The 12,112-nt window shown below is 46.7% G+C and overlaps 1 pseudogene; it reads right to left on the bottom strand.

The window, feature by feature from the left end:
- Positions 1-12,112, bottom strand: part of LOC138657710 (zinc finger protein 850-like) — a 127,804-nt pseudogene that overhangs the window by 34,085 nt on the left and 81,607 nt on the right.

Below are 12,112 nucleotides of genomic sequence, written 5' to 3'. Positions count from 1 at the left end.
CAAATGTTTTGAGCCCCCAGTTTTGATCTATGTGAAGCCTTGTGGGCTGCCTGAGGCTCTGCGCTGGCACAGGAGGAACTGCTGCCCACCATAGCTGGAGTCCGAGGCCTGAAGGTCCTTGTTGTGCTAGTTGGACCCCGAGCCCCTGAACCTGGGAAGTCCCACTCCTTCTACATGAGATGTTTTCTGAGGCCCTGTTCTACGTATATTCCAAGGGGTGTTGCATTCCCTCCTTCTCATTTTTGATAGGTCTTCAGCAGTCTACGAGTCCCAAAAAATAAGAAATCTCATGCACACGATTCCTTTTTTTCTTGACAAATGGAAAACTGCTGCATTTTTTAAAGAAGCAGCATGTCAAGTCTTTCACTTATTTTACAGTGTTTTTTCACCATTGAGAAAGCGCAAAAACGCAGTAAAAATAGTGTGAACATGGCCTAAGGGGTGGAGGAGGCTTATTTTTCTCTCCTAGTAATTTTGCCATATAAACAAGTCATACAGGGATGAATATTTCCTAACCTTTTATCCCTGTAAAATCTGTTTTATCTGCGGTTTTGTATGTGTTATTGTCAGTCCGTAAAAGTTCCGCAATACTCTGACCTGGGAGTCAGAGATGTGTCCAGGCATCTTCCCCATGATGTTCCCAGGCGTCTTCCCCATGATGTTCCCAGGCGTCTTCCCCATGATGTTCCCATGTCACCTGAGCCCCGTTTCCATCCATGTCAGAGATTTTACTACGGTATCACATGCCGGTCATCATCATCACAGACGCCGGTCATTATTACATGCCGGTCATCATCACAGGCGCCGGTCATTATTACATGCCGGTCGTCATCATCATCACAGACGCCGGTCATTATTACATGCCGGTCATCATCATCATCACAGACGCCGGTCATTATCACACACCTGTGGAAACATCTCCCGGAATCTCCTCCTTCCCGTCACTCACACACGGCTGATACCCCGTCGTCATCGCTTCTTCTTCTGTCTCTTCCTTCACTTTATTCTTAATCGGATCTTCCTCCTGATAGATCAGATGTAACAATCAGCACAATACATTTAGTAGCATCTTACGGGGTCAGGCACGCACATCCCTGCAACAAAGCATCACACTGCTAAGCATCACACAGCAAAGCATCAAGACGGCCGGGAATTAACATCCATCTCCTCTCTTCACACAGGTAGAATCTCTGCTTCCTGTCATCTGCTGCCCATCATCCTACAACAATTCCTTTACTGGTACAATCTCTGCTTCCTGTCATCTGCTGCCCATCATCCAACAACAATTCCTTTACTGGTACAATCTCTGCTTCCTGTCATCTGCTGCCTATTATCCTGCAACAATTCCTTTACTGGTACAATCTCTGCTTCCTGTCATCTGCTGCCCATCATCCTGCAACTGTCAAGGTAAAAATATTTATCTTTATACACTTTTGTACTTATATATATTCTTATGCTGTGAAACAATAAGTTTTTCCCCTTTGCTTGCTAAATGCAAATTTAACTGTATTTAAGATGGCTGCCAGTGTTCACTTTTGCCTTAGTTTTTGTACTTGCCAAGAATCTACTTTCGTTTCTGAAGCTAAAGTATCGTTTCTGGAGAAATGGAAACTTAACAAGATGTGGACAAAGGAAGATTCATCAGATGATGTCATAGCCAATCAGAAGGACTGAATACTAGATACATTGCTTAAACCCCGCCTATCCCCGCCCTCTGCACACCTTCCCCCAATGGACTATATAATGTTATGTATATGAAATAAACAGTTCAGTTGCTGTGACGTTACACACGAGCGTGCAATGAGTTTGAACCAGCATTGTGTCTGACTCATTCTTATCCGGTACCAACATGCTCCTAATCTGATTTGGAATGACTGGTGGATGAAGGGTATTGTCGTGACGACCCCGACAATTTGGCGCAACCAACGTGGGGCGTGGCCCGCGAGATCCGAGACCCCCTGGACCCATGCCTGGACGTCCGTGGACGACACCCGTAGTGGCTGACCTCGAGGACTGATCACCCTCCAAACACGGTAAGTGGAGATCGCATACTATGTATGTGTCACACTTGCTAGTGTTTCAGCCATTATTGGTTAGTCTGTGGTCTCCTTGGGTCTGGGGAGTGACTGGTCGAGTGGTGAGACCGAGCGCGATCCCGTGCCACGCTTCGAACCAGCAACTGAGAGACGTCGCACTCTGCGCGTCCTCGTGTACACCACACCTCCTCCACCGGTCATTGTACTCCATTCAACCACCCTACCCGTGACTGTTGCCTAGTAGTGATAGAGTGAAAGATTGAGAAGTTTGTGGATTGGGATAGGAGACGTAGCCTCTGTGATATTGCACGCACATACATCGGTAATTAAGACGTCCCAAGAGGGGGACCACCAGAAACACTTGCACACACTTGCACATATCGGTAATTAAGACGTCCCAAGAGGGGGACCACCAGAAACACTTGCACACACTTGCACATATCGGTAATTAAGACGTCCCAAGAGGGGGACCACCAGAAACACAGTGGAGGGGTCTCACTAGGAGACAGCCTCCCAACGTTTAGAATATCGTGACAGGACAGACTGTAATCACTGGTGTTCAGGTTAGGGAAAAATATTGAGCGCGATGCTCTTTATTCATAACACGTGGAGCGCGAGGCTCCGTGTTAGGACACACGTGTTGCTGTCGCTGTCAGCGGCCTACTGCAGAAGGGCGTAGTATTCTGTGAGTCATGTTACGTCTCTTAAAGAAGAAGTCCGTGCCCCACGAGTTAGATGAGGATGCTGTGGAAGTCAAGACAATAGTAGAGTCACGGGAGGGCAAGAAGGCAGTCAAGAATGTCGAGAAGGTGTACGAGTATGTAGGATTGCCCTCGACAGGGAGATTGCAGCTGTCTACATGGCACCATCTCATAAAGAACGAGCAAAAAGGTTGATGGAGAGGAAAGATGAAAGGATGCAGAGCCCGTGTTTGGCTATAAAATACCTCAATCATTAGTTTTTCTAGGGTGTTCTGGCAAATGAGTTGTGTGAAGGTTTTGTAGAAATTAATTGAGTCTGAGAACTGCTGTATTTTGTCACTCTGTGTGGTTTTCCGAGACACCCAATGGGAGGGTGGAGTCAAATAGCTGCGTTATTGTCTTCTTTTGTGTTAAGGAATGCTGTAAATTCTTGTCTGTGTGTCTGTGGCCGATGGGAGGGGTGAACCCCTGCGCGAATTTTTTTTTTTTTTTTTGACTTCTCCTCTTTGTGCTGCCGGCCAGAGAAAGGGGGGCCAAAGTTTCCAGAAGAACTTAACCCAGTCTGTATCAGCAGCTGCAGCGATCCTCACTCGCTCTCTAGTCCCCCTCCCCTCGCAGCTTCAAGGACACAACTCGCAGCTCGCTTCCTTATCAGTGGCCCAAGAAGCAGAAGACTTCAGCTCCAGCTCCCCCTCCCTTACACAAATCCAGTCTTACGCTCCAATATTCATTTTAACCCTGTGTCTGGAAATCTCCCTCGCCATGTTAATTCTCAGACCAAGACAGGACAGATGGATTTGTAAATATTGCGGTCAGACAAACCCAGACTGGAGAAATACTTGTATAATCTGTGCTGCAACCTGACCTAAGTGAATTACGCTGATTCCTGATCACATGTAGTGATATAAAAAGCTGACACAGGATAGTGGGTAGTGGGGACATTAATTTTGGGAGTAGGCTGACAGTAATCCTTTTGGGAAGGAGCTGTAGACCAGCATGTCATGTCACCCCCAACCGGTCATCTAGTCACCCCCACCACCAGAGAACCAACCACACCAGGTAGTGTAAGACAGATACAGGAGTATTATCCCTGAAAGCCCTCTGAATAATTGGCTGACCCTGAGAACAAACCTTTCCCATTATACAGACAAAGAGAATATGATGGACGTATAAGTGCACCTGAGCAGACCTAGAGAGTTGGTGAGCCAAGATGATGGTCAGATGGTATTTATGTTATATAACCCCTATGTAGATGAGTATAATGAGATGTATATCTTACATGCCCTTTCCACGGTTATGATGGCCCTGATAGGCCCAGATCCACCCTCAATAATGCCTGTAGAGAAAAAAAAAAAATAGGGGGGATAGTGTCTCTAACCCTGTCAGTTAGAATATGCCTATGTCACGTTACTTCAGTATGTGGGTAATTTTTTTGTTTTTTTGTTGTGTACACAGACAGAGCAGGAAGCCATTGTTGCCACTGTTAGTTTTCGCAAGTATCTGGCAGATCTGAACTGTCGGGCTTCGGCCTTGAAACTTCGGTTCTGCCTTGGTCAAGTGATATTTTTGGGTCACTGTCTCCTTCAGGGTGCCAGACACCTCACAGAAGAAAGAAAAAAAATAGCCGTCAGCTCCCTTCCATTCCCAAAAGATGAGACTGAACTCCAGCGTTTTCTTGGACTATGTACTTATTGTTGTCAGTGGATACCGGACGCATCCCGCATAATGCAACCTCTCTACAAGGCCCTGAAAGACTGTTCAAGATATGGTGATGATTTTGGCAGATTTCACACATGATACGCTGTTACTACGGAAGACACTGTAGTGCACGGAGCTGCACTCACTCCCTTCCACCCTGTCAGGACAAGAAGCAGAACTTCAGGATCTGTCTACTACATGTACTTTGGCCAAGGACAGGCGGGCTAATAAATACACAGACTCACAGTATGCATTTGGTATTGTTCATGATTTCGGAGCCCTATGGGCCAATCAAGGATTTGTTACTACTGCCGGGACTCAGTGAAGAATGTTGAAGCTGTTAAAGCCCTCATGGACTCAATCGAATTACCTACCCAGGTGGCCATTATCAAAGTTAAGGAGCACGGTACCATGGAACAGTCCACAGACTGTTGGTAATGCCTTTGCGGATATGCAAGTAAAAGCCGCTGCTCTCCTACCCGTTGAACTGACCATACCAGCTATGGTGACCACACGCTCTCAGTGTAAACAGTTACAAGAAACACTGACTCTACAGGAACCTGATGATCTATGCCAGACTGAGGTTTTCTGCCGGACCCTGCGAGACCGCTTAATGACGATGCAGAGAATGTCTCCAAAGGAAGAAGTGAAGCAGTGGAAAGCTGATGGAGCACGTATGGACAATGGTCGCTGGAAAAAGGACCAACTTGTGTGTCTCCCTAAGCAGATGTACCCTGCTATTGTCATGTGGGCGCATGGTCCCACACATCGAGGTATCTGTCAGACCTGCTAACCCGGTCAACTTCAACGTGTACCCCCGAAGCATCTTGCTAAGCCCGATTATCATTTCCAAAAGCTCCAGGTGGACCTCATCATGTTGCCGAAGTCTGGAAGGTATGAATATTGTCTGGTGGTTGTCGACATGTTCTCCAGTTGGCCAGAAGCATTCCCCGTTACCAACGTGACTGCAAAGACCACAGCAAAGAAACTGGTGATGAAAGTTATATGCAGATATGGGGTTCCAGAAGTTGCTGAAAGTGACCAAGGCCCGGACTTTCCTTCTCGTGTATCAGGAGGTTCTGACAATGCTTGGATCCACTGTAGCCCTCCATACTCTCCACAATCCAGTGGGAAAGTTAAGAGGCTGAACGACACACTGAGGGGACAATTGACCAAAATGATGCAGGAGACTACGGCTCCATGGCCAGGGCTCTTACACATTCGTACTACCCTATTGCAAAACATGGCCTGTCCCCATATGAGATATTGTTTGGTGCTAGGTTCTCAATTGTAAATTTTCAAGTCTCAGTAGTTGTCAGAGGAAACTGACCGTGCTGTTCAATATGTTATTCAGTTTAGTAAGAAATGTTGCTAAGACCCATGTTTTAGTTTTTTCTTCCCTTCCAGATTCAGCAGAAACCGATATTGGTCACAATTTGATGCCTGGTGGTTTTATGGTCGTGAAAAGCTATGTCAGTAAAACTTGAAGGAAAGAGCACCTGGATCTACGCTTTACACTGCAAAAGAGACCGGACCAGCGCTTAGTCACAGTGGTGATCGAAGGAAAATGTTGCTGTTGTTTTTGGTCCTGAGGCTGGGGGCCATCCTCGCCCCTACCTCCCCGGCCCCTATTGTAAATAAGAATTCCGGTGCCACTATTCTCTGGGTAAACCTAACGGCCCCGGTAAATATCTGGAGATTTGATTTCTGCGATGTAGTCAAGTGCCCCGAGACTCAGCGGGTGGTAGAGGGAATTATCCAGTATTATATATGTGTTACCAGAGATAACAATTGTGCTGGGAAGATATTTTCATAATGTGTTTAATAGTGGATACTATGGGAATTTAGGCCATATACAGCTCCAGGATATTAGCTTCAGACCAACCAAGGCCCCCGTTAACCAGTACAGCTAAAACAGGCCCAGGTGAATGTTTGCAAAATATAGTTAACGAAGTAATCCCCATTCCAGGTCTTAGTTGGCAAGAAGTCTTCTCTATAGAAACACAAACAGTCCCAAGGACAAATTTATGGTTAGAATGGGTAAGATACAATGTACGAGTCCAGAATATCTCTGTAGGATGTATTGCTTGTGCTGCAGCGAATACACATCTATACACATATGCATTGTTTTTTCCTGATGACAATACCACTGTCTGTGTTATAAAACTGTTGAAGGGTCTAAAGTCCACTGATTGCTCAGATTATGTCCCACTAATTCATGAAGCACCTAAACTAAAGGTCCCAGGAGGGATAACCGTATTAGCTGATAATTATACCTGCTATAATTCCCATGACACTACAGGTACATCAGTAGGGGTCTTCAAGACAGGTTTGTGTAAAGAGAACAGTTCCCTAGATACTGATTTCCTAACTAATCATACACGGTATATGCACGACATTTATTGGTTATGTGGAGATGGTAAGCTCCGTCCTAGGTTGCCTAATGCCTGGACAGGTCAATGCACCCTTGTTAAACTAGCTATGCAGTTCAAGATTTTACCTTGGGATCCAGAGATACCTGATGAATATACCAGAAAGAGGAGAAGTCTCGATCAGCTCTACATGAGTTATGAAGAAAATCCATTGTTATATGTCGATGGCGTTGGAGTGCCAAGGGGGGTGCCTGACCAATTTAAAGCCGAGAACCAGATCTATGTTGGCTTTGCTTCTTTAATCCACAGGTGCAGATTAATAAGAATGTTGATTGGATCAATTACACATATTACAGTGAACAAAGGTTTGTCAATTTTACCTGTGATGCTTTGCAGGGTATAGTTGAGGAGTTGCGCCCTAACACTAGAATGACCCTCCAAAACCGACTAGCCCTTGATATGATCTTAGCTGAGGAAGGAGGAGTCTGTGGGATGGTGGGAGAGGAGTGTTGTACCTATATCCCTCAGAACTCTGGGGTAAATGGAAAGACCATGATAGCCCTTAAGAAGATAAATGGGTTAGCAGCAGAATTAAAAACTAATGCAGGAGTAGACACATCTTTCTTTTCCGGTTGGTTGGGTGGGCTCAAAGGATTCCTCCAACAAGCTTGTCTGGTACTGATTGCCCTTCTTGTAGTTGGATCGATAATCCTCTGTTGTGTTATTCCCCTGTATAAAAAGGTTATCACTGAGGCAACTCCGACTGGCACCTTCCTCAACCAAGAAGTAGACCCACCAGAGTATGATGGCACTGATCCGGGGGAAATCCCTAAGTATGTCCCCCTCAAGAAGATAGACAAAACCCTTTACTCCCAGATGATGCAAAGAGATTTAGTTTAGGGACAGCGGGAGAACTCCATGTGAAGCTAGTGAAGGGTTCAGCTGCCTGGAGGCCTCTCACAAGGGGAGAGCTTCTGAGGTGTCTGGATGAAGAAATCCACCTCCCCTTTCCCCATCACATGGACAGTCTCAAAGGATCTTTCTTTTTAGGGAAAAACTTAGTGTTTAGGGGGGATTGTCAAGGTAAAAATATTTATCTTTATACACTTTTGTACTTATATATATTCTTATGCTGTGAAACAATAAGTTTTTCCCCTTTGCTTGCTAAATGCAAATTTAACTGTATTTAAGATGGCTGCCAGTGTTCACTTTTGCCTTAGTTTTTGTACTTGCCAAGAATCTACTTTCGTTTCTGAAGCTAAAGTATCGTTTCTGGAGAAATGGAAACTTAACAAGATGTGGACAAAGGAAGATTCATCAGATGATGTCATAGCCAATCAGAAGGACTGAATACTAGATACATTGCTTAAACCCCGCCTATCCCCGCCCTCTGCACACCTTCCCCCAATGGACTATATAATGTTATGTATATGAAATAAACAGTTCAGTTGCTGTGACGTTACACACGAGCGTGCAATGAGTTTGAACCAGCATTGTGTCTGACTCATTCTTATCCGGTACCAACATGCTCCTAATCTGATTTGGAATGACTGGTGGATGAAGGGTATTGTCGTGACGACCCCGACACAACAATTCCTTTACTGGTACAATCTCTGCTTCCTGTCATCTGCTGCCCATCATCCTGCAACAATTCCTTTACTGGTATATAACAGTGCTTGCTGAATGCTAAATCCATTTGTTGTATTAAATACTCACTGCTGCACATCCATGCTGGGGTCACAGGAGATATTATCGTGTTCAAGGTGTTAGAGCATATGGTGGCAGGCAGGGCCAGCGTCTTTGATCTTGTAACCTCCCCGGGGTGTTGGCCAATTGCTAATTTATCCCAAATAAGGGCCCACAATCCCTCTCACCTGATCCTTTACTCAGCCCTATAAATTTAGTAGCATCTTAAGGGGTGCATGTGTGTCGGGTCAGGCACGCGCATCCCTGCAGCAAAGCATCACACAGCTAAGCATTGAGACGCCAGGGGCGTGGCCTGAACGTCCATGTGAGCGGACGTGTGACAGAGCGCTCCCGCTGCTAACGCTCAATTTATCCTTATAAGCCGCAGCTGAGCGGCGATTCAAGGCGCTTACCGGCTGCAGGAAAGTCCCGGGAGTGCGGCGGTGAATAGAGGCGGCCTCGAGGTCAATAAATATGACCAGGAGGAGGCAAAGAGATGCAGGAGCCGGCGAGGCTGGGATCAGCCAAGATGGCGCCGACGCCAGAGAGAAGGCGGAGAAGGACAACGCGGCATGCCAGAAGAGAATGTCGGCGGCGGCAAAGCTCCAGCAGTTTGCTAGAGTGGAGGCCGCAGGGAACACAGGAAAAGCAGAGGAGGACGCCGGAGCAGACACAGACACAGAAGGAGAGGAGGAAAGCCCAGCAGAGGAGCAGGAGGTACAACAGGGGAGCAGGGATGGTGACATGGCGGTGGTAGTAGGGGGATCTGAAGATAAGGAGTCAGGAGCAGAGCCCACCCTTAGAGATGTCTTTGCACTGGTATCATCCTGCAAACAATCCCTGACCCAGCAGATACAGGAGGTCAAGGGGGATACAGCCCAGATAAATGCAGCCCTGCAGAAGATTGACAAACGTGTGGGGGCTGTGGAGGAAAGAGTGAGCACGGCAGAAGACCATATAGTGCAGCTGCAGAAAGCGGAGAGGAAGTTTACTCAGGCAATATCGGAGCTGGCTGCAAAAAATGAGGATCTGGAGAACAGGTCCAGAAGAAATAACATTCGTATAGTGGGTGTCCCTGAAAAAATTGAGGGGAGGAATCCCACGGAGTATATTGAAAGCTGGCTCCTTGAGACCTTTGGTGATGCAGCACTGACAAAAGTATTTGCGGTAGAAAGAGCCCACAGGGTCCCACCGAAACCACCTGTCCCTGGAGCAAATCCCCGTACCATGCTTGCCAAAATCCTAAACTACAGAGACAGAGACATTATCCTGAGGAAGGCTAGAGACATGACGGATCTGACAATTGGAGGTCAAAGAGTTGCTATTTACCCTGACTATTCCGCCCTGGTACAGAAACAACGGATGATGTTCACGGGTATCAAGAGACGGCTGAGAGAACTGGGAGTGCAATACTCCATGATGTTTCCGGCACGACTGAGAGTGGTAGCGCTGGATAAGATTCATTTTTTCCAGACGCCGGAGGACGCTACCCAGTGGATAGATCTTAATGCTAAAAAGCTTAAAGGAAAAGGAGATTGAAAATGTGGGGCGGGTTGGTCGGGAGGTATCTTAATTCTTTCAAAAAGGGGAAAAAGAGATGGACTGACAGTACATTGGTAATTGAAATGTGAAGGTTGGAGGGTGGAGCTGGGTATTATTCAGGGAATGTACTGGGTGTGCTGATGCGGCGGAGAAGTACGAGGGAGGAAGGGTGTGCAGCGTACTAAAAGTTTATTTAGTTTCTTGCAGTTGTAATTTAATACAGGTTGAATTATATTGTTCTTCTAAGAATTGCGCCGAATTCTGTTATAAACGGTAGCGGGAGGCGGAAAGAGAAGGTTTAGCAAGAGTGTTTGCAACGGGTGATGGTGCCCCACTCTTGATAAGAGGCAGAATGTATAATATTGGGGGGTGTGGGGGAGGGGGGGGGAGGGGTGAGGGTGGGGAGGGAAGTTAGACAGCTCAGAACGGGGAGTAAAGACATAACTAAAGATGATGAGTCACATAATAGGGGACCGCTTTAAGATTTTGAGTTGGAATGTGAGAGGTCTGGCGGATAAATCTAGGAGAGCTGCGAGCTTGCAGTATGCGAAGGATCAGCGGGCTTCTATGATATGCTTGCTAGAGACGCACTTGATACAGGAGAAAGTGGACGTACTAAATAGACGTTGGATACAGAAAGGGTATCATTCTACCTTTTCGACGTACTCAAGAGGTGTGTCAGTGTTGGTGCCGGTGGGAGTGCAGTATGAAGAGGTGAAAGTATGCGTGGATGCTGAGGGTCAGTATGTGGTGATACAATGTATATTGTATGGAGTGAGATTGTGTGTGGCGGCAATGTATATTCCACCTCCATATTCAAGTAAGAAGATCAGGGAGGTGTTGGAGAGGGTGCAACGATGGGAACCACTGCCAATCTTAATTATTGGGGATTTGAACAATATCTGTGATGACTTTTGGGATAAAAATAAGAACACCCAGAACAGGTCGGAGGGGCACACTACAACATTTGGTACCTATGTGCGTGAAATAGGCATGATTGATCTATGGAGAGTTAGACATGTTGGGGAGAGAGGATACTCGTGCTACTCGCCGGCTCATGCTACGCTATCCAGAATTGATATGGCGCTGGGTAACCGCCTGTTGGACACAATGGTGGGAGAGGTGCGTTATCTGCCGAGGGCCCTTTCGGATCATAGTCCAATTGCGGTGGAGGTTAGGTTGTTGGGGACACGGACCGCAAGTGGGAGAGAATGGAAGATCCATCCTAACTGGTTACAGAGTATTGACTTGGACGGTATAGGGAAGGAGGTGATGGAATTCTTTGCGTTAAATGATGGGAGTACAGATGCTCTAACTGTTTGGGATGCAATGAAAGCGTACCTGAGAGGGTTACTATTTAGAGACATTAGTAGGTGTAAGAGGAGGACAAGGGAGGCGGAGAGAGTGGCGATGGAGGAGCTGAAAGCCGCAGAGGACGAGATGGTAGTGCTGGGGACTTCTGAGGCAGAGAAAAGGTTGAGAACAGCGCAAAATTGTATGGAAAAGATTCTGCTGGGAAAAGCTGAAAGGAAGCGGGAGTTTCAGAGGGTGGCTTATTTTCAGGAGGGAGAAACAGTGGGACACATGCTATCGGTGGTAGCCGCGGCTCAGCGTGGTACCTCGTATGTACATTCGTTGGTTTCAGATGGGGGGAGCAGGGTATCTGAAACACCTGAAATTATAAAGGTCTTTGCGGACTTTTACGCGGACTTATATTCCTCCAGGGTCAATGAGTCAGCCGGAGATACGGAGACTTTCCTTGAGAGTCTGGGTCTTCCGAAATTGAGTGAGGAGGATGGGGTGAGCCTCGATGCCCCTATCACCGAGGAGGAACTGAGTCGGGCGCTGAAGTCTATGGCTAATGGGAAGGCACCTGGGGTTGATGGGTTACCAGCCGAAATCTATAAAAGTTTGGAGGAAGTGCTGATTCCCAGATTAAAGTTAGTACTGGAGGAGGCTGGATGTAAAGGGTATCTCCCAGCATCTATGAGGGAGGCTATTATAGTGGTTATTCCGAAGGAGGATAAGGATCTGGGGAAGCCTGAGTCATATCGACCAATCTCTCTGTTAACCATCG

The sequence above is a fragment of the Ranitomeya imitator genome, chromosome 1, assembly GCF_032444005.1.
Source record: "Ranitomeya imitator isolate aRanImi1 chromosome 1, aRanImi1.pri, whole genome shotgun sequence".
Classification (NCBI taxonomy): Eukaryota; Metazoa; Chordata; class Amphibia; order Anura; family Dendrobatidae; genus Ranitomeya; species Ranitomeya imitator.
Note: the sequence above shows the minus strand (reverse complement) of the source record. Positions and strands in the feature narration are given on the sequence as shown.